At 43.8% G+C, this 24,307-nt stretch overlaps 1 protein-coding gene across 3 annotated transcripts in view; it reads right to left on the bottom strand.

Annotated features, from left to right (window-relative positions):
• RBFOX1 (RNA binding fox-1 homolog 1) overlaps positions 1-24,307 on the bottom strand; it is a 2,477,231-nt gene that overhangs the window by 1,823,314 nt on the left and 629,610 nt on the right. The window lies entirely within an intron of this gene.

The following is a 24,307-nucleotide window of genomic DNA, read 5'->3' as shown; positions in this document are numbered from 1 at the left end:
CCTGTGTAATCCATCCTGCTAGAATATAAGTGTCATAAGGACAGAACACTATTGTGTTCACCGATGTGCCTAACAGGAATGCAAATGATATTTGTGAAATGATTCAGTAAGTGAACAATGTCTTCACCCTCTCCCCGATACCCAGCACAGAGAGGGCAGTAAGTGAGAGTTTGTCCCACAAGAGACATCGTCTTCTTGTTGATCTCACTGAGGAAGCGGCTTTAGTCCTGCGCAACATGTGCTGCTGTTGTTTTTGTTCCTAGAATCCCTCAGAACAGGATGGAGGGTCTCCAAGCCTCCATCAAGGTCAGAGAAACAGCTGATCACACTGGCTATCAGATGTCCGAGCCCTGTCCTCTACCCCAGCTCTGCCCCAGGAACTTTCTGGGCCCCACAGCCCTTTCTCACTGTTCCTTTCTCCCCAGGTGGATCCCTTCATGAGTCCAGTCTCTGCCCTTCCTAGGCACATGGCCAGGACCCAGAGATTCCCTTGGAGCTTCCTGGTGCACCCTCACCCAGCTGTAGACTAGAAGGAACCCCTCTGCCATTTTTGCCACCTCATCCATCCAATTAAGCGGGCTCTCGGGGATGAGGGAAAACGGGCTGTTTCCTTGACAGCAAATACTCTGACTGAAACAATTAGTTTGTCTATTTTAAAACTGAATTCCAATGCTTCCATGGCAACCAAAGTTATTAAAGGATGTAAATTAAAGTGTTGCACAGGAAAGATGGCTTGGCATGGAAGGCGCTTGTTTTGGGGAAAGAACACAAAGAACTTGAAACCAAGGGCATCCCCCTACCTGGACGTGTGCTGCGATCAGCTGGTGCACTGAAACAGCTCCAGCCATCCGACAGCTCCTCCCGTACCCTTGGCTTCTACCACTGCCTCACATCAGGGACACCTCTGTCCCTCACAGGCAAGAGAGAGAGGAGGGGGTTTACACTTTCTGAAGCCCTTTGTGCAAAGAAAAAATCCTAAGGAGGGTAGAGAGGCAGAACTGAATTCTGTGCTGGGCCCACTATCTGCCTAATAACAGTTACGGTTGACAAGTATCAAGTCTTCCTGTGCCCCGGGAATTGTGCTAAGGGATTTGCATGCATCTTCTCACCAAATGCTCCTACCAGATGAGCTATAATCTCAGTTCATCCCCATTTCACAGACTGAGAAATTCAGATCCAGGCAGATGAAGCAACTGAAGGAGCCATGTATCCAATGAGAGAAAATGAAGACAAGAGCCCACATCTGTTTGACCATATTCCATTTCCTGAATTCATGCCAGACACAATGTCGGGTGAATGGATCATTCCATTTAACCCTCTTAGTCATCCTAAATGGCAATATGGTGTAGGATCAAAAGCCTAGGCTCCAGTATAAGACAGATGTAGGGCTGAAGACCAGCACCTACACTTTTTTTTTTTTTCCAAGACAGACTCTCTCTCTGTCACCCAGGCTAGAGTGCAGTGGTATGATCTCGGCTCACTGCAATCTCCACCTCCTGGGTTCAAGCGATTCTCCTGCTTCAGCCTCTGGAGTAGCTGAGATTACAGGCACAAGCCACCACGCCCAGCTAATTTTTCTATTTTCAGTAGAGACAAGATTTCACCATGTTGGTCAGGCTGGTCTCAAACTCCTGACCTCGTGATCTGCCCGCCTCAGCCTCCCAAAGTGGTGGGATTACAGGCATGAGCCACTGCGCCCAGCCTTCACTTCTTAGTTCTGGGACTTCATGGCAAAATCATTAACTACCAGCACCTCCGTTTACTCAGCTGTGAAATTATCGCTAGCTTCACTACATGGTGGGGAGGGTAAAGTCAGTCAACATGAAAGAGGCACCTTGCCCAGTGTCTGCTAAGGAGAGAGCATTACTAATGCCTGTTATAATTAGATATTATTATCATAGGTGAGGACAAGAGGCTTAGAGAGGTACAGTATTGTACTTAAGCACATACACCTGGGATCTAAAGCCAGGTCTCATCCCCAAGCTCATATCCTCCCCCCATGACCAAGCAAACAGTACAGTTTACCCAAGATCTGGCAGTCTGTTCGTGGTGAAGCTGGAACACACGGAACTGCCAGTCAACACACCCCGTGTGTCATGTCCACTTTGCTGCTTGTGAAAAGATGAAGAGGAAAAGCTGGAGCTACATCTCACACGCATTGTGATCATCACAGAGGCCAACTGTTTGCCCAGTCTTCGTCCTCTGCCAGATCCTGTGCTCCAGGCCGCATCCAGTCTCTCCTCTTTCCAGCCATTCTGGGGTGAATTCATGTCTTTAAAAACCACTCGACTACAGGCTGTTGCGTCTGCTTTTGTCTTGCCAACACCTGCATCTCTCTCAGGCCTTGATCAAAACATTAGTTCCTCAAAGAGGCCTTCCCCAACCCCAGGACTAGGTGAGATCCCTCTAGCATGGGCTGCCACGGACAGGCGCTCCTCCACGTTGGCTTTTGGTTATTTATCCTCAGTGCATGAGGACATGTGTGGAGTCTGCTTGTCCTGCATCCTCAGTGCCCAAAAGTATGACTGGCACATAGTGGGTGCTAAATACATCCAAAAGAATATCAATCATTCTATTATAAAGGTACACACACATGTATGTTCATTGCACCACTATTTCACATAGTAAAGACATGAAATCAACCCAAATGCCCATCAATGATAGAATGGATAAAGAAAATGTGGCACACAGACACATGGAATACTATGCAGCCATAAAACAAAATGATAGCATGTCTTTTGCAGGGACATGGAACTGGAAGCCATTATCCTCAGCAAACTAACACAAGAAAAGAAAAGCAAACACCACGTCTTCTCACTTATAAGGGGGAGCTGAATGATGAGAACACATGGGGAGGAATGGCACACACTGCGGGAGAGTGTGGGGAGGGAGAGCATCGGGAAGAATAGTTAATGGATGCTGGCCTTATTACCTAGGTGATGAGTTGATCTGTGCAGCAAACCACCATGGCACACATTTACAAGCCTGCACATCCTACACATGGACCTCACAACTTAAAAGTTGAAGAAAAATAAGATAAAATTTTAAATAAATGACTACATAGTGACATTTTTAATGAAGAGTGTGTGGTGATCAATAAATTATTTGGCCAAATCTTGACCAATCTTGCTTAATACTCCCAACAAAGGGACCCTCACAGCCCACAGCAGAGGATGAAGAGACCCTCCCAGTACCTAGGAAGGTTTATGAAGCTGAACTAGTCACCATCCTCAGTTTCTAGATAGGGCTGTGTACATGCTATTATTTATTCCTTCATTCAGGTTTCTTTTAATTCAACAACTTTTTTTTTTTTTTTTTTTTTTTTGAGACTGAGATTCGCTCTTGTCGTCCAGATTGGAGTGCAATGGCACGATCTCGGCCCACCGCAACCTCCACCTCCCGGATTCAAGCAATTCTCCTGCCTCAGCCTTCTTGAGTAGCTGGGATTACAGGCATGTGCCACCACACCCTGCTGCTTTTGTATTTTTAGTAGAGACGAGGTTTCCCCATGTTGGTCAGGCTGGTCTTGAACTCCCGACCTCAGATTATCTGCCCAACTCAGTCTCCCAAAGTGCTGGGATTACAGGCGTGAGCCACTGCGCCCGGCCTCAACAACTATTTTTTTTAAGTGTTTGGCAACTATGGTTTCAGTATTGGAGGCTGGAACACAGCAGGACACTGTGACTTAGACTCTCAGGGAACTATCATGGAATAAAACACTTTTAAGCAACAATAATAATAATGAGTAAAATGATCATAAATTATGACAAGTCATTAAGAAAAAAAGCTTTGTAGAATAAAGGAAGATGCTCACTTTGGGATGGATAATGAGGGGAGGCAACTGGAGAAAAGGTGGCCCACAGGAAGAAGAGGACCTGGCCAAGTGGGAAGCCAATTAGGGACCATTCCCGGCAGAGGAAACAAACTCTGCAAAGGCGCTGGGGCAGGAGGAACCTGGCACACCACAGTGGCTGAGAAAGTCACAAAGCTGGGGAATGAGCAAGTGGAAAGTGGTCTGAGAGGAAGGTGGTGAGGCCAGCAGGAACACAATCTTGCAGGAGGGCAGTCTTGCAGGAAGGCTGTCTTGCAGGAATGCAGTCTTACAGGAAGACAGTCTTGCAGGAACACAGTCTTGCAGGACCTTGCTCGTCTTGTAGAAGTTTTGATGTGTGTGTGTGTTCCTTGCCCTGTTGTTCAGAATAGTGGAAATCTTCATGCCATCATTTTATCTGGTATCCCTCATATTTTGCTGTAACTCAGCAGGTATGCAAAAAATCTCTCTCCTAAAAAGAGCACAAAGAACTAAGACTGCTCAGAATTCTGGCACAACCATTCGGTTGCGCGGTCTGACTCCTCGGGTGAACCAATCCCTGTCTCTGGCCCTACATTTTCACTTCTGTAAAAAGCAGGAGAAAGGAGGCCAGGTATGGTGGCTCACATCTGTAATTCCAGCACTTTCAGAGGCTGAGGCGGGTGGATCACTTGAGTTCAGGAGTTCAAGGCCAGCCTGGCCAACTTGGTGAAACCTCATCTCTACTTAAAAGAAAAAAAAAAAAATTATCCAGGCGCAATGGGGAGTGCCTGTAATCCCAGCTACTCAGGAGGCTAAGGCAGGAGAATTGCTTGAACCCTGCAGATGCAGGTTGCACTTAGCTGAGATTGCACCACTGCACTCCAGCCTGGGCAACAGAGTGAGACTCCATCTCACAAAACAAACAAACAAATAACACAGGAGAGAGAAATACAAGGTAGAAGGAAATCCATTGAAGGCAGTACTATGGTCTTTGGGGCATCTGGAGAAAAGTTGCATCATTTCTAGTTGTTACATTCACTGGGGCTGCTGTGGTGTCCAGGGCCAAGTACCACGAATGCTGACTGTGCTGCCATGCATGGGGGATTCCTGAAAACAGTGAATCCCTGAATGGACTAATCTCTGAAGTCTTCTTAGGACTCCAATTATTTATGACTCTAAAGCAAGTTACTCCTCACCTCCTTCTCCACGGGACATTTGCCAATGTCTGGAAACATTTTTGGTTGTCACAACCTGGGGAGAAAATGCTACCGACATCTAGTGAGTACAGGCCGGGGATGATGGTAAACATCCTGCAATGCACAGGACAGCTCCCCACAACAATTGGCTGGCCCAGAATGTCAATAGTGCTGAGGTTGAGAAACTGGTCTAAGGGAATGACTGGTCATAAGACTGAATGAATGATTGAAGAGAAGATTTGTTTGTTTGAGACAGAGTCTCACTCTGTTGCCCAGGCTAGAATGCTGTGGCACAATCTCCGCTCACTGCAACCTCCACCTCCCAGGTTCAAGTGATTCCCCTGCCTCAGCCTCCCAAGTAGCTGGGATTACAGGCATGTGCCACTACACGGAGCTAATTTTTGTATTTTTAGTAGAGACAGGGTTTCCCCATATTGGCCAGGCTGGTCTCAAACTCCTGACCTCAGATGATCTGCCTGCTTCGGCCTCCCAAAGTGCTGGGAGGACAGGTGTGAGCCACCACGCCCAGCCAAAGAGACGATTTGAATAATGAGTCATCCTCCAGCTCAGGGCCAATGGTATTCTTTCACATAAGAAGACCAAATGTTAGTTATTGCTGTTTTAATTAAAATAGCCATTGAGAACCTGAATGATCCACGGAGAAATGGTCTCCACAATTTCAGAAGAATTCATACGCCAAAGTTATTTCTGTCTATTTCTACAGAACTCCTCTTGAGATTGGTAATAACTAATATTTTTTAAAGCCTTACTTTGCTGGGTATTGGGCTAAGCACTTCACATGTATTAATTTATTTAATCCTCATAACCACCCATCATCTCTGTTTTACAGATAAGGACAGAGGGATACAGAGGCATTAGTTTGCTTGTCCAAGGTAACGGTATTAGTCAATTTTTGCTCTGCTACAAGGAAATACCTGAAACTGGGGAATTTATGAAGAAAAGAGGCTTAATTGACTGGCAGTTCCACAAGCTGTAGAGGAAGCAGGGCTGGGAGGCCTCAGGAAGCTTATGACCACGGCAGAAGGCTAAAGGGAAGGAGGCACATTTTGATACGGCAGAGCGGGAGAAAGAGGGAGTGAAGGGAGAGGTGTTACCCACGTTTAAACAACCAGATCTCATGACAACTCACTATCATGAGAGCAGCAACAAAGAAATCCACCCACATAACCCAATCACCTCCCACCTGGACCCTCCTCCAGCATCGAGGATTACAATTCAACACGAGATTTGGGTGGGGTCACAGAGCCAACCTGTATCAGTAACCCAGCTAGTAGGCGGAAGAGTTCAGAGCAGCAGCACCTAGATACATTAGGGCACCTGGTCTGATGCAGATGCCCAGTGAAGGTTTGTCAATGAATGCCTAAGTAAGAAAATCACTTCCTGCCTCTAAACTCGATGAGAAAGCAGAACGTATTTCTTTATTTTGGCGTCCATACTAGTTTCCCTGGGCAACATTAGCATAGCGGAAATTCTGAAAGAGAACATAGAATAGACAACTCCAATCAAGCCAGGGGTCTTCAGAGACCATTAGCCCTGTCCCAAACACTCTTACCCATCACTTTGAGGAAGGAAAGGAGATTCTGAAAAACAGCAAAAGGCCTCTGTGAACCCTCTGACTCCATTCCCTAAGCACAGGTTGCAAAAGTTCACATTTTAGCTAACATGTTTTGTGATGCTTTTCTTAACCTTGCAAGTTGCTATTTTACTAGCAGCTTCCTTTGGGGGCCTCAGATGGCAGATTGGATGATTTAAGGGGAAAAATGCAGTCGTATTTGGAGATTTTTTTTTTTTTTTTTTTTTTTAAGCCTCCAGGAGTCTAACGTGACATTCTGGGTAAGAACACAGTATTATGTTGATGCATATGACACCTCCCTTAATGATTTATGAAATCTCTTTATGGTGGCAAATCACTGAGGAGGCGCTGAGAAACCTGACAGGAAACCTGCAACAGCGTGGTAAACCATAGCTGCCACCCTTACCTTGGAAGTGAGAAAGGAAAGGTTAAGAGGTCTCGGAGCTTCTCCATTTGGAGAATGCTCATCTACAAGAGACCCGAAGACCATCTGGCCTCAGAGACCATGCGTTACAAAACAGAGTGTCATTTTACATGCAGGCTCCAAAAGCATTGGTTCTAGGTTCCCCTACCTCTGGGCCAACATTAGGTATCCCCACAGCACCACCAGCTCTTTCCAGGAGAGTCTAAAGAGATTCTGAGTGCACCAGACTATGGCAAAATGGGAGAAAGACGCTCCAAGCTCGTGCCACACTTTGCCTCCAGAGCACCAAAGCCCCTCATGGAGCCTCTTGAGAGCACCTTCTGGACCTCACTCATCAACTACACCATCTACCCACCATCAGGATAACTGCTTCTCATTCCTCCACCTGTTACAACTCCAATTTACAGATCAGGCAACTGTGGCACAATTACATTAAGAAACTTGCCTCAGAATCTGATTTATTCGACTCCAACATGGAATGAGAGAACATGGGGATGAGCAATCCATGGGAAAGGCTTATGGCTACGCTTGAAAAAGTCATACATTACTTCTACCCACCTTCCATTGGGCAGAACTCAGTCACATGGTCTTATCAACTACAAGGGAGGCTGGGAAATGTAGTCCAGCTGTGTACCCTAGCCGGGGGTGGGGGTAGGGGGGTGGTGGGGAGCGGGGGGCGGGGCGGTGGAACAGATGGATTTTGGTGGACTCAGAGCTGTCTCTACCATAGGCACCAGGCAAAGCCCTACAGAGCTGAAATTAGTCTGGGAAGCCAGACTCAAAAGCACACTATCATTTTTTAATCACCCACCTTATCCACTCCAGAGTTACAATAAAAGCTCTCAACTGTATCACTGGACAACACTCTGCTGGGGAGGCATGAAGGGAAGGTTCTCTATGGGGGAGTTATCATCTGAGATGCTGCTTAAATGTAAAATTGAGGTATCATTTACTGACAACTTGCTATTTGCCAGGCACTGTGACCCACGCTGTAATTAATAGCCTCTCTCATTTAATCCTCACCTTGATAATACTAGGTAGCTACAGTGATTATCCCCATCTTTCAGATGAGAAGTTGAAATGTTGAGAGGTGGTACAATAAGTCACAAGAGAACCAGAAATCACATCCAAGTCAATGGGATCTCAGCATTCAGGTGCTTACCTCAATGGCTTTTACCCATCTATCCTCATTTCTTCCAATCAACAAGATAATGTGTTGTCCCTAAAGGGAGAAATATCAGGGTTCCTACCTTCTCATCCTATTATTTAAACCACAGCATTAGGTCACTGGGAAAAGAAACCGTTTTCATAAAATATTCAGAATGTGAAATATGAAAAAGACACAAATCTACTCACAGGAATGTTGCTAATCAGAGTGATTTTTTTAAAAAAAAAATCACTGCTTAGCTGCCTATAAGGCTTGTGTTCTACTCAGAACAAGAAAGAAAGAGTCGTTAGCTGAAGACACCAGGCTTATTAGACAGAGCCTCAAGCATGCTCTCAGCCTTGGGCCAACAGCCTTCAAAATCCAAAAGCAGAGAGACATGTGTGATCAAATTCCTCACTCAAAACAATTAGAGCAGTCCAACGTTGGGACTGTGGGTGTTTGCCACCCGTATCTGGGATTGCGGGTTCCTCTGAGACAGTTTACTTACCAATATGGTAAGATGCAATGCTAAGAGATGAAAAGTTATGAGGCTGTTACCAAGTAGCTTTGTTTCATACTTAGAGAATGTCAGAAAAAGTATTATGAGGAATAGGATTGTATTTTTGTTGTTATTGTTTATGGGTTTGTTTTCTCTTTCAGGGTAAGAGACATTTTTCTGATTTTAACACACATATATTTTTAAAATATATCTGAAATATAAATGTGTTTTAAAATCAACATGTACATTTAATGTGTTGCTTTTGTTCCACATCCTCTCCTCCTGCAAAAAAAAATTATTATTAAAGTGAAGCTGAGATTTATAACCCCTGATATCTAAGAATGGAGGGAATATAACACACAGTACGGTATGATACATGATTCAAGTACCCAATTTTCTCATCCTGTGCCAATAAACTGGCTGCTTGTACAGGCTTTGAGCAGGAGATCCTAAGAGCAGGGTCTGGATCATTTAAATTAAAAATACACACCAAACTAAAGAAAACAAAATGCCAACAACAACGTTCCTTTAAAAAAGAATAGACTGCATTTTAAATATTCATTTAAATATACAGTAACAGACTATTACACATTTTCATGTTTTCTCTTTGACAGTGTTTCATTTGCAGACTCTCCATGGCTTATAAAAATATACCCAGAGTCCAAATCCCCACAGCATGAGATTTTTCACATTCTCTAATTTGCAGTAATGTATTGTGTCAAATTCCGTCTTTAAGCCGCCCAGGGACAACACTGGCACATGGGGCCTCTGCTGCACAAACTAACATTTCAGTCCAGGCACCATGGGGAGCTCTGGAGCGGGGCGTGAGCTTGGCTACTGTGAGAGTGTCCCCTCAAATGTTGAACCCCTAGTTTCACTCTTGCTGTGGATGGAGTTTCACCACAAATCATGAGCTCTCCAGGTCTCTGCTCAGTGCCTGTGGTAGAGACAGCTCTGAGTTCATCAAAATTTATTTCTTCCCCTTGGGTACACAGCTGGACTACATTTCCCAGGCACCCTTGCAGTTTATGAGACCAAGTGACTGAGTTCTGGCCAATCGGGAGGGGGGCAAAAGTAATGTATGACTTTTCCAGGTGTTGCCCATAAATCTTTCCTGTAAATTGCTCATCCGCAGGCTTTGTTGTTCCATCTTTGAGTTGAATGAAGTCAACTCTAAGACAAGTTTCTTAAGGTGACTGCACCTCAGTTGCCCAATCTGTAAAATGGGAGTGAAAAATTCACTTCTACCTCTGACATAGCTATGAGGAACAGTAAACAAAGTGCAAAACAAGGCAGTAGAGGTTAGTGATTTTACCTTCACAGTGTGTGGAAAGAGAATGCCTGAATTCAAAGGTTGGCTGTGTAGTCATGTGACTTTGTTACTTAATCTCTCTGAACCTAGTTCCTATTCTGCAAAATGTCAATAACTAATACTGACCTGATAGGAATGTGGTGGGGAATAATTGAGATTAAGTATGTAAAATACTTGGAAGATAATAAGCCTGGCACCAAGGGAGTGCTAAACAAGTCGTAGCTGCTACTATTACTGCTGCTGCTACCACTGCTACTGAAGTAATTATTATTATTTTAGCACCTTAAATGTACTTAGAAGAGTGCCTGGGGCATAGTAAGTATTTATAAATGTTAACCATCATTATTACTTTCTGAAAAATACATTTAACACTAGAATCTACCAGAATTAAGTGAAATAGTGCGTATGAAGTCTTACTATACCACCTAGCATTGGGGGGAAAATTTTAGCCTTTATTAATCCCTGATCTTTTTTTTAAAAAACTTTTTTTTTTTGAGATGGAGTCTTGCTCTGTCACCCAGGCTGGAGTGCAGTGGTACAATTTTGACTCACAGCAACCTCCGCCTCCCAGGTTCAAATGATCCTCCCACATCAGCCTCCCAAGTAGCTGGGATTATAAGCATGTGCCACCACACCCAGCTAATTTTTGTATTTTTGGTACAGACAGTGTTTCATCATGTTGGCCAGGTTGGTCTCGAACTCTTCACCTCAAGTGATCCACCTGCCTCAGCCTCCCAAAGTGCTGGGATTACAGGTGTGAGCCACCACACCTAGACCCCTAGTACTCTTAAATACCACATGTGCTGTATTGGAAAAGAAGAAGCCATGGGTTAAAACCAGGCACTGGGCAGAGATGACATCACTACCACAAGGTGGTAGAGACCAAGTGAATACATGCAACAAAATCAAACATAATTTGAGCTTGGACTCATCCAGTTCTAGACTTTCACCCAACTAGAATCAGAAGACAGTTCAGGGCCAAGATGGAGAGGATTCTTCACTGGGGATCCAAGATTCTACAGGGGTTCCTAGATAGAACACAGTGAGTCCATGAACTTCGATAGGAAAAAATAAAACTTGATTTTCACTAGCCTCTAACAAATCTAGCACTCCCTTTAAATATAAGCCACAACATTGCAGTAGTATTACAAGTACCTGTGACTTTGTCACCAAGAGAAATCACAGATATTTTAGTCACATTACATTATAATTGTCACAGATATCTCAAAATATCATAATGCTTATCGCTACTTCCAAATTATGGTAATTACTAGATTTGCTTGTTTAATGTGTTAATAAAGAAAGCAAAGATTTGACTGAATCATGTTTTAATTTATTTAATAAATGTATTTCAATATAAATAGTTTCCTTTGTGAATCTAAGTATTTTGTATTGTGCATTTGAAAACTTTATTCTGCAAGGAGGCCCGTTGTTCTTCCCAGATGTCCAAGGGGGTCATGAAACAGAAGAGGTTAAGGGACCTCAGTCTAGGATCTGCAGGATCCACAATCCCATACACACACAGAGACTCATTCCAAAGTCCAGACACCCATCAGTGACTACCAGGGTGACCTCCAGCAGGTCTTTAGCCTCCTGGACCCTCTAATAATGCATCTACAAAGCAGAGCTAATATTATTCTTCCCAAGTCTTCCATAGGATTATTGTAAGATTGAAATATGATGCAGAATGTGGACCTGCTGGCTGAAAGTAATAAATTCTGCACAAACTTGGACATCACGCGTATCATCCCTTGGAGACTTAATAGATCCTTGTCCTCTTGGTCTTCATGGGTGTTCTCTAAGTGTTGCCTCTAGCTCTTTCTACTACAATGCTACCAAAGGAAATCTGTCAAGAACCTTGGGAGGCAAAAAACCAGTGGAGGTACTGGAGTCAGATTTTGGGTTGAATCCTGACTGTACCCCTTACTAACTGTGTGAACATTGACAAATAGTTTGAGCCCTCTGAGCCTCCATCTCCTCTTGTTTAGAACGGAAAGACTGACACTGCAGTGACATGAATGGAACAAAGTCCATAAAAGAGTGCCAGGCAAGCAACCCCAGTGTAGGAGTCAGTGAAGCACAGAACTGAGATGAGAATAGAGGTGCCTGTTGTGATCACTGTCATGGGCCTCACTGGCACACCGTGGCAGGCATTTAATTCCCAGAGAATATCCATGGGCTCCTCACCTGCTCAGGCCTCTTGTCACAGGTTCCCTGAGATACGTTCTAGCTGGCGGACTGTGAGTAGAAGGAATGTGTGCCATCTCTGCGCTAAGGCAATGAAAAGGTCAAGAGAGATTCCCCGTTTCCTTTCTTCCCCTGCCAGAGTGAAAGTGGAGGTATGCACTGACCCAGAGAAGCCACAAGAGAGAAGCATCCTGTACTGAGAGGTCAACAGATGGATAGAGCCACCCCCAGCTCTCATCAGACATAGCATGGGCGAGAAATAAGCCTCTTTCGGTAGGCCATTGAGATTTCATGGTTAACTTGTTACTTGCATAGCTTAGCCTCTCCTGACTAATGTATGAACTAAATAAGAAAATAGGTCAGGCATGGTGGCTCATGCCTATAATCCCAGCACTTTGGCAGGCCAAAAGAGGCAGATCACCTGAGGTCAGGAGTTTGAGACCAGCCAGGCCAACATGGTGAAACCCTGTCTCTACGAAAAATACAAAAATTAGCCAGGTGTGGTGGCACACACCTGTAGTCCCGGTTACCTAGGAGCCTGATGCAGAAGAATCATTGAACCTGGGAGGCGGAGGTTGCAGTGAGCCGAGATCGTGCCACTGCACTCCATCCTGGGTGACACAGCAAGATTCTGTCTCCAAAAAAAAAAAAAGAAAAAGAAAAAAAAGAAAAGAAGCAGATAACACCCTCAAATGATATCAGTGGCTAGATATTTCATGAGACATGCCTAGAATTCAGCACTTTTCTCTAGGACATGAGCACACAACCCATTTGCAAGATCTGGAAAGAACCTAGTCCATATACGATCTGAGGAGTTTCTCCCTCCAGCTTCTGCTTACCATCTGAAACCCCTGCTGGCCCAGCACAGCATTTGCTCATTAGAACTCAGGAAGCCTTCTTGAGATACTGCATTTGCAGTCAGTCCCCATTAGCTAAAACCACTAACATGCCATTTCCATACAGCATTCTCTCCCCTTCTCTGCAAAGGTGCAAGCAGCTCTGAGCTTTGCAAGGAGCTCCCAGTATCTACTCAATATCTACTTGGCTGCTGAGCTGTAAGGAGCGGGCTACAGGACCAGAATTCTTGCCTGTGCTGCTGCTGAAGACAGTACCAGAGCAAAAGTAGAAAATGTAACTAACACATTTCAAATTAACATGTAAAACGAGTCAGATGTTTGAGTATTAATTAATATTTTTGCAAACTAATTACATGAGAATGACAAGGCCAGGAAGACACTAAAAGAGTTTACCAATTTTGTTCCAACCCTCCTATTTTAAATGGCTGCATGGATTACCACTTTATTCAATTTTTAGTTTTTTTAGTTTACCAGAAACGATCTAAACACCACACCATTTCACAGCTATCATCATTTATTCGTAGCTCAATAGAGGAAGCCAGAATTGCAATAACTCTTTTTTTCCGACCCCGATTGTCATTCCGGTGAGGTAAGTGGGATATCAGCCCTAAGTCAAGCTACATTAGTGCCGGGAATCAGGCATAGTCACGAAGTTTCTCCAAAGTGTGTCAGCAACATTTATCAGGAGAAGATTGCGTTGAGCAACGTAGACTTTAACCCAAGGGGGTTTTCAAGCCTGCTTCCCCCATCTTTGCTGGACCGCTGGTTCAGACGGCAAACTGCATAGAATCAAATACTAACTTTGCCTACTAGCCATATGGCCCTGGGTGGGTCCCATAAACTCTTCTGAGCCTTGGTTTTCTCATCTGTTAAATGAAGTCTACATTAATACTCATTCTCCTAAGTTCATTGGAAGGAATAAAAGAGGTAATTTATATATGATACGTTGCTCAGTGCCTAGCATACAGTGAGTATTAATAACTGCTGGCTGTTCTCACTGCTGCCACTATAACCACCACCACCATCACTGTTATCATTATCATCCCCACAATGAAGAGTCACCTTCAGTGCTCTTCATCCACATGTCCAGCTGATTTTCCAATTGTTCCCTCATCGCCTACCCCTTATCCATACACACAGTCGATCCAAAGCAATCTCTTTGCTATTTTTCAAGCTTGCTTTCAGATTACTAAAATATGTCATGGAATGTGGTGTCTGTGTATATAGTCTCCAATGCCCCTTACTGGTTCTAGAGTAAGTGTGAGGTAGGAGGTGGGGCTCAACTCTGGAGGTGGAGCCGAGACACTGGACCAAATTGAGGACTAGCTTAAACACAGATGGGGCAGAAGCAGCTTTCCATAAGACACGCCCACCAGAGTGCCATGCCAGTTTATCATCACCATGGGAACACCCAGGACTTACTGCCCTTGCCATGGCAACAACCCAAGGACCTGGAAGTTACCGCCCTATTTCTAAACATTTCTCCATAATCTGTTCCTTAATTTGCATGTAATTAAAAGTGGGTCTAAATATGACTGCACAACTGCCTCTGAGCTGCTACTCTGGGCACACTCCCTTCAGGGTAGCCCTGCTCAGGAAGGAGCAGTCCCTCTGCTGCTACTGTAACTGATGCTTCAATAAAAGCTGCTGTTTAACACCACTTCTTACCCTTGAATTATTTCCTGGGCAAAGCCAAGAACCCTCTTGGGCTAAGCCCCAGTTGTGGGGCTCGCCTGCCCTGCATCAAGTGTATGTGGGTAAATGGGAAAGGAAGACCCATCTTATCTGAAGCCAGGCTTCCTGGGAGAGCTGAACAGCCCCCTCTAGGTATTCACTCTCCCCCTTGAACCCACTTCTATTACAGCTTAGCTAAAAGCATCTGTTCATCCATCAGTGTATTTTCATAGATCACAGGCTCCTTGAGAGCAGAAAAAAGTGTTTCATTCATTTTAAGTTACCAGGGTCTAAATGTGATATGGCTATCACATATTAGATGCTCTTTAAAACTCTCTGACTTTCTGAATAAATGCGTGACCCCTCCAAAGAAGTCCATCTGCTAATCAGTATGTAGTTTGCTTCATTCTAGAACCACTAAGCCTAGCCTGGAGAGCAGACACAATCTCTTTTCCCTCCTCCTGGATATAACCAGTAATTCTTTTATTCTGTTAGGAGGGAGCACAGCACCCTACATAGATCTCCTCCTTCTTCTCTGACCCTTTATAAATCTTTGCCCTTGGCCTGGGATTTCCACAATCAACCAATTTAACTCACCACGTTCTAGACTGATTCTGAACATCCCAGCACTCCCCTTCAACCATTGCATCTCCAGGCCTTCCCCCATATCCTCCATGAAAGCCCCACCACTGTGGCTGAGTCTGTCTCTCCTTTTGCCATTGATAAAACATGGTGAATCCTTGGAATTATGCAACATTACAGACTATGACAGGCTGGAACTTCTGCTGTTCTGTCTAATTTGGTGCACAGAGTCTGAGAGCTGGAGTGAAGTATGAGCCCGGGAGCACATCTTTTGATCTTAAACAGTCAGAAGGTTGGAATGTATAATGCTATGGAAATAAATGGTGTCAAAACTGTAGGAAATAATATATGGTTCTGGGAATGGGTTTTGTGATCACAGAACACTCACAAAATGTTAAAACAGGCAGTCAACGAGGCTGATTTAGCTGTAGCAGGGGAAGCCTTGGAAGATGAGATAATTTAGAGGAGGAGAGATGAGATTTTTCTCTCTAGGTTTAAAAGACTGAGCCTTTGCCTCTAAGAGACTGGAGGTGACTCCTGACTTCACTTTCTAAGCACCCCAGCTGGTTTGGGGGTCTGATAGCCTCGGGCGTGAGTCTCAATTTCCCTCCTATTACATTTATGACTCATTTAACTAACCATGTTAAGCCTCAGTTTCCTCATCTGTAAAAGAGAAAAAATGATAGGATGTACTTCATAGGGTTATTGTGAGGATGAAATTAAATAAGATGAGGCAGGCGGAATGACTTGCAGAGTGGCCTGGCTGGCACAGACTCATGTGCTAATTAAAAGTTAGCTGTTTTTCCCCCCATTTGGTTGTTTTTACTCATTAACCCCCAATGCAAGGTAAAAATTGTGGGATAGGCTGGGCACGGTGGTTCACGCCTGTAATCCCAGCACTTTGGGAGGCCAAGGCGGGTGGATCACGAGGTCATAAGATCAAGACTATCCTGGCTAACACAGCGAAACCCCTTCTCTACTAAAAATACAAAAAATTAGCTGGGTGTGCTGTCGGGCGCCTGTAGTCCCAGCTACTCGGGAGGCTGAGGCAGGAGAATGACATGAAGCTGGGAGGCGGGGCTTGCAGTGAGCTCAGATGTCGCCACTGCACTCCAGCCTGGGAGACAAAGCAAGACTCCGTCTCAAAAAAAAAAAAAAAAAGTGGGACCCTTCTAATTCATCCCCCAAACCTCACAGCAACAGATACCTAGCTTTTCAAATAAAGAAGTAGAGAAATTTTACAACGGTTCACTTTTCCAGAGACCCTTAATCAATTTTCACAGAGGAAGATGCTTCTGAAACACTCTTAGGAATGATGCTTCCATGTGGGTTCAGAGGCCAGGAATTGGTTCTAGTTGATACTTCTGCTATTTCCTATTGTAGCTTAGAATGAGTCACCAAGCACACTAATAAAAGTAACCACTACAACGACTAGTGTGTATTATGGACTACTTACGCACCAAATAATATGCTTATTGCCTTCTGTAAGCTACAGTATGCCTTTCAACTTCTCAGAATAAGCCATAAGGTTCATTCTTTAATTGTCCCCATGCTATGGAACAGACAAACAAGACAAAGAAAGATTAAGTCATTTGCCCGAGTTTCACCACTCACTGGGACTGGAGATAAACAATGGCAGTCATGCTGTTCCTAGTGGAGACAGCCCAGGTGTTGCAATCAGACAAACCTGGTTCAGATATGGGTCCCACTATTTTTGAGTAAGTTTGGCCAACCTACACCACTTCTCCACATCTCAGTTTTTTTGTCTGTAACATGGAGGCATTCACAGTTATTTCAAAGATTGCTGTAAAGATAATGCAGTGCTTGGGACTCCGTTCACATGTGGTAAATGATGGCTGCAGTTATCAACGCTGCTGCTACTGTTGCTATGGGAAGGTTCTTACTCATCTCCCCGCTAAGTGCTTCTGGATGTCAGCTTGCTGGTTAGTTAGCCTCTCACCAGCATCTCACATCAGCTATTTCTTCTCTCTGCTTATTTTTCTCCTCTAACCTCTAGTTCTGCCTCTATTCTCCATCCATTCATTCATGCATTTATTTATGGGGGATGGGGTCTTGCTCTGTCACCAAGACAGGGGTCCAGTGGTGCAATCATAGCTCACTGCAGCCTCAAACTCCTGGGTCCCAAGTGATCCTCCTGTCTCAGCCTCCTGAGCAGCCAAGATTACAGGTGTGCACCACATTGCCTGGCTAATTTTCTAAATTGTTTGGAGAGAGAGGGTCTTGCTACAATGCCCTGGCTGGTCTCAAACTCCTGGTTCAAGTGATTTTCCTGTCTCTGCCTCCCCAAGTGCTTGGATTACAGGCATAAACCACCTCGCCCAGCTGCTGTCCTTATTCTCAGCACATATATTTCCCTCTGCTATTCACTGGGGAAGTGAAGGTTGCCAGGCATAACCTGTTTCAATTTATCTTCCTTCTCCTTCAAAATGTATCCACATTTACTCTCCATCTTTTTTTCCTTCAGTGTTCTTAGAAGAAAAAAAAATATCTCTGCTCAGTCCAATCAGTACCATAGCTCTCTGGTGCTAGACAATGATGAGCAAAACACAACAGCCTCAAGAACACTCAGATCACCTTTCAATGTGTAAATCCCCGACTGTGCCCCACCATCGTATCCTCTGAGGCCTGTTCTCCAAGACTACAATATACCCAAGCCTCTGCCATCTTCCAAATTCCTTCCCAACTCCTGTCTTTCCTTCAAGCCAGAGGACCATTGATCCCTTGAATCAACCAATGGCTGCTTTGAACAGCTGGGCTCCAGTGTGGCCCATGTGTCTTCTCCATCTGTTTACTCCTAAGACATCCACATTGGAAAGGCTGCTGTTGAGGACATTAATGATGGCACGATTGCCAAACTCAGTGCCATGGGTCCTGACCCTGTTTCCTCAAGCCCTCTGAATTATCCAATACCCCTACCTCTCTCTTGTAACCATCTTACTCTTTGATTTCCATGAGGATGCTGGGCCTTGGTTCTTCTGTGTTCCTTCTGATTACATCATTCTCCTTCACTGTTTCCACACTTACTTTTCACTTATTCTCTGAGCAGGCAGCTTTTTTCCCATCTCTGCCTTTTCTCAGGCCCTTGACTTTTCTTTACCTGATGACAACCTAACCTAATCCACCCTTCAAAGCTCCAGTCTGCATACTACCTCCTCTGAGAAGCCTCTATAAATATCCCTAGCCTATCTAGGCTCATTTATGTTTTAACCGAGATCCAGAACTTACCAAATATGGAGGAAGCCTTATGGGGACAGTTTTGCTCTATTGAGAACATCAGTCCTCATGAGACAAGTGAAACTACAGCATTTATTCTATAATGCTATAATGAACCGTCAGTTATTTGAGGGTATGATAGCGTGTCAACTTTGTACATGTATTCCCAGGCCTAGTATTGTGCCTAGACTATAAGAGACTGTCACTTAAATGTTCAAGAAATTACAAAACACTAACCATATCTCCAACTGAGAATTCTAGACTCTTGAATTAAGACCACATGATTGTTTAGAGTTCTTTAAATATTCTTTGGTGCTGGCTTCAAGGACGGAGATGACTATCAAAGCATGATTGGGCAAAATTAGACAGGGCCAAGAGTGCTCATTGGAAAGTACTGCTGATCTTCAAGTGGATCTTGTCCTTGGGTGGAGACAAGAGGGCCATTAAGTCCAATGTGAATTAAGTCATAGGAGTGAACTTCTGTCTGGTTAGGGCAGGAAACAGCCATGTTGCAAAGGTAGCACAGCAAGCTTTCAAAACAACAGGTCTCGATGATTCCTAATTAGGTTATTTAATTATTGTTTTGTTGTTGTTGTTGTTTGTTTCTTTGTTTTGAGATGGAGTCTTGCTCTGTTGCTAGGCTGGACTATGCAGTGGCATGATATTAGCTCACTGCAACCTCTGCCTCCTGGGTTCAAGCTATTCTCTTGCTCAGCCTCCCAAGTAGCTAGGACTACAGGTGCGTGCCACCACACCCAGCTAATTTTTGTATTTTTAGTAGAGACAGTACTTCACCATGTTGGCCAGAATGGTCTGGATCTCTTGACCTCATAATTCACCTGTCTTGGCCTCCCAAAGTGCTGGGATTACAGGCATGAGCCACCACACCCTAATTATTGTTTTACTTAATACAAATGTAAGTGAAGGGGGACTTTGTATGGAAGCAAAATACTAATTGTTGAACATCTACTGTATGCCAGGCTCTGTCTTAAGCATTGTATTATTTTCTTTCTTTTTTTCTTTTTTTTTAAGACAGGGTCTAGCTCTGTCACCCAGGCTAGAGTGCAGTGGTGCAATCTTGCCTCACTGCAACCTCAACCTCCTGGGCTCAAGCAACCCTCCCACCTCAGCCTCCTGAGTAGCTGGGACTACAAACACACAGCACCACACCTGCCATTTTTTTTTTCTTTCTGTAGAGATTCGGTTCTTCCTCATCTGTTGCCCAGGCTGGTCTCGAACTCCTGGGCTCAAGTGATCTTCCTGCCTTGGCCCTCCAAAATGCTAGGACTACAGGTGTGAGCCACCATGCCCAGCCAGGCATTGCATTTGATTATTTCATTTAAAGTTCAAACAAACCTTGTACTTTATTTCACCATTCCCATTTTGCGGAGAAAAGACTTGCTTAGCAGTTAAGTAACTTGACTACAGTCACATAACTCACAAGTGTGGACCCATCATTCACACCTCATCTACAAGACTCCAAAGTGGAAAGACTCTTGCTCTTTCCACTGTAACCTTCTTGATGAAACAGCTCAACAGACCCTTGTTAAATGTGCTAGGTTCTCAAATGACACAGGATGGCTAGGACTGATCTTCTGTCCACAGACTAAGCAGCTCAGCCCCTTTCTCAAACGCACTGGTGTCTTTTCAAGTAGGTAAGAATATTTTTAATGGGCTCTGCAACCCCCAGTTTATTTTCCTGAGAACGAGGCTTGGAAGACAGGAGAAATAAATGATTCCTAGGCCTAGGATGAAGTTTCCTTTTGGAAGGAAAAAATAATGGTAGGAGGGAGATTCCACCTACATTCTCCCAAGGCCACTGAGTTTGCTACCTGCGTAGTGTGCCATTGCAATTATTTGGGATAGCAGAGCTGTAATATCAATCAATCTCAGTTCGATTGCTTTGCCATGAAATAAAAGCAGGCCAATTTATCAAAATTGAGGCCCTCCACTGAGTTTACATTGCCATTAAACTATCAACAGGAAATCATTAAGGTGAGGCAAGAAACCAACTGGTAAGTGAAATGAAATGAATTTTTTTTTTTCCTCAAACATCCTCGTCTATAACCTCCTTTGTTTGGCTGTCAGCATAGGCAACGTGGGGCTGGGTCTCAGATCTTTGTGTTAATATACAGCTGGTGGTGGAGAGGACTCAGACATACGCATTTGCAATCCAATGGCTGCGCCCAGGTAACTTCGTTCTCTCTCAGCAGGGCAAGCTGCGTGACGATAAATAGGGGGGAAATGTGTATGCGTTTTTGCAATAAAACAGGCTTAATGATTTTGAAGGGGAAGGAGTCTAGGAGACATACAGTAGCAACTTAGGAACAAAATGGAACCATGCAGGGCCAATTAATGTGCAAATATGTGTGTGCTGAACTTGCATTCCATTCATCATGTGGACATGGAAATTGGGCCATTTATCTGTTATATTATGTATGTGACATCTTAGTTTGGTTCTTAAAGGCTGCTTGGGGACAAAGGGCCAGGTGCTTTGCGGCTAGCAGAGGGAATTTCAGATAAATTCTTCAGCTGTCATAAACATTGCTGGGCAGAATTTGGTCAGAAGATAAAGCTCTTTCCTCTACAGGGTTTTTAACATTTCTCAATAGCTCATGTGCCATCTTATTAAAACTGTGTGTGGTGCAGGGAGGGGTGGCATATGCCATGAAAATTTATTGGCACAAACAGCTTGCTGTCATGTTTTCAAAGTCCAGATTTAGCAAACGTTATTCACATATTCACTGTCAATCTGCAGAGAGAAAGGGAACTGGCAAAGCCACTCATTCTCACTGATTCTGTGGGTTTGTCATTCTTTTTGTCTCCTTTTAACCAATATCTCCTCCACAGGTGGGGTTTGTTCTGCTTAAATTACAACTGTTTGTCTCTACTTGGGGGTGGGGGGGAAAGAAAGTCATTTGAGAAGGAAAAGGACCTTAGAGAAGCATTTTCCCAGAGCCACTATTATTTACCTAACAGAACATGCCATGAATATGGATCACGCATTAAATAACGGTGATCGCTTGTTTTGATGAATTGCCATTAGAAATTCAATTAATAAAAGGTTACCTCCCTGCTGTCATGAAAAAAAATATGATGTGGCTGCAGCAATGATAATTCAGCCTTAGGAAAAATGGTAAGGGAAAAAAAAGACTAAAAAAAACTGTTCCATCTGGGAAATGGGAGACTGGAATAAAAAAAGAATGAAGGAAGGAAGACTATTTTTGATCAAAAGTGTTTCTGTACATTAAGCATTCCTACACTTCCTAATTCCCTTCATCTCACTTACCCCCACCATGACCATCTGACCATTCCCCCCACCCCATCATCCTGGTTGATACATTTTGTGTTTTCTCTCTTTTTTCTTGCCAAGTGCCTTCATTTTTTTTTTTTTTTGCCATACAAATTACAACCTGTAAGACGCACCCATCTTCATTGTAGAGCTCTATCAGTTTTATATATGATGGTTACCTCCGTAAATACATCCAGATGAGAGTGTTGGACATTCCCATTAGGTCCCTTTCTGCCCCTACCCAGCCAACGCCTCCCAGAGGTAACCACTATTGCTACTTTTATCATCAGAGATGAATGTTGTCTGTTTATTTTTTATATATAAATAATATATAGAATATATAAATAATATATATGCAGGTGTGTATATGTACATATGTAAATGAAATCATGGAGGGTACATTCTTTTGTTCTGATATTTTTCTTATAATATTATATTACTAAGAGTCATACAGGTTGTGTCATACACCTATAGATAATACTTTTTGATTGCTGTATTGTATTTCATTGCATGAATACACCACTATTGATTGATCTGTTACTCTGTTAATAGACATTTGGTTTGTTTCCAGTGTTTGGGTATGGTAAATAAATCCTTTATGGGAATTCTTGCATGTGTTGTTTTGGTGGACATAAGCACCGTTTCTCTTGGGCATACAAGTAGAAGTGGAATTGTTGGATTTTTAAACATTATTTCACCTATGTAGGAACTACTTCAACTCCTCAGACCTCCTTTTTTCAATTGGTAAAACGAGGATAAGAAATATCTTGTGAACAGCCGGGCGCGGTGGCTCATGCCTGTAATCCCATCACTTTGGGAGGCCGAGGCGGGCAGATCACGAGGTGGTCAAGAGATAGAGACCATCCTGGCCAACATGGTGAAACCCCATCTCTACTAAAAACACAAAAATTAGCTGGGCATGGTGGCACGCACCTGTACTCCCAGCTACTTGGGAGGCTGAGGCAGGAGAATCGCTTGAACCTGGGAGGCGGAGGTTGCAGTGAGCCGAGATTGTGCCACTGTACTCCAGCCTGGTGACAGGGAGAGTCCCCATCTAAAAATATATACATATAAATCTTGTGAAGTTTAAAAGGGGCAACATGATCGTTTTCTTGTTGGATGATTGTTTTAAACTGCCAAATAAGATGCAGATATAAGAATGTGTCTGGGGAAACGAAGAAAGATGGAAGATCATAGGAAACATACGGCTGTCTCGGGTGATGACCACAGAGAAACAGGACATATTCAGGTATGCTCCAGAAAGCGCAATCAGTCCTTCATGACTGGCAGAACTAATATTTACTGAACACGCACTGTTTACCAGGCCATAATCTGGGTGGGTTACATGGCATGGCATTTTGTACCCTGCCAGACATGGTTATGAATTCCAACTCTATACCTCATTAGTTGAACAGCACTAGGAAAGTTACTCAGCCTTTCTAAGTCCCAGTTTACTCTTCTGTAAAATAGGGATCATCATAGCCTATACATCACAAAATTTTTTTAAGGATTTTATATAACGATGCGTGCAGTGCAATTATAAATAAATGGTGCATCAGAGATGCTAAATACACAGAAACTGGTATTCCCATGACAGCAAACCACCAGAGGAAACACTGCCATTGCCATTTTAATGCTCTCGACAGCCTCATAGGATGCATATTGCTATTCCTATTCCAAAAATGAGGAAACAAAATTTGTGTTGTTTAATAACTCACTCGAGTGACTGGTCACAAGATCATGGGGACATAGGTGACAGTGGGGGCTGCTCATCTCTGCCCTATCCTTGTGCTTCCCAAATCCCTGCCTCACTAGGCATCTGAAATCACTCACACTATGAATGCATCACAGCTCCGGGAAAACCTTTGCACACCAAGTTAGTGTATCCGAGGATGCAGACATTTGAACGGGAATGGATACTTGTGGATAATGATCTCCTCTTAGGTGTTTCCAGAATCCTGCGAGAATCTGCCTCCACAAGCTTTATTCTATTTTACCCTACTAACGACTGTGTGACGGATCAAAGGGAGATATAACTATCCCCATGGTGTACCTGAGGAAAGTGAATAGGCACAGTTAACCCATTTATGCCTGAGGTTGCAATTTCTTGAATTTGAAAAATCAGACTTTGGTGATGACCTCATTGAGCAGTAGGATATAAATAACTCCACATGCTTAGGGTTCCAATAATGCAACACTGGGCGTCACACAGAGCCCTGGGCTCCCGGGACCTGGGTCAGTGTTCTTTGCTTTAACCACACAGTGGCTCAGGAGTGAGAGTGACCGGCTCTATCGTGCTGGGCATATTTTGCAGGAGCCCATTATATTACAACATGGACAATTTCCAATGGGTGGTCACCTTGCTGCTGACTTCTGACCAGCTTCGTTTTTTATTCTTTACCTATGTTGTCAGCATCCACCACAATTCCTTTCATGCCTTGGAGACTGAGTAGAAAAAGAAAAACAGGTTGGGCATGGTGGCTCACACCTATAATCCCCGCAATTTAGGAGGCTGA

Source organism: Pan troglodytes, chromosome 18 (assembly GCF_028858775.2).
Source record: "Pan troglodytes isolate AG18354 chromosome 18, NHGRI_mPanTro3-v2.0_pri, whole genome shotgun sequence".
NCBI classification, from domain to species: Eukaryota; Metazoa; Chordata; class Mammalia; order Primates; family Hominidae; genus Pan; species Pan troglodytes.
The sequence above is the reverse complement of the archived record's forward strand: the minus strand, read 5'-3'. Positions and strand labels throughout refer to the sequence as shown.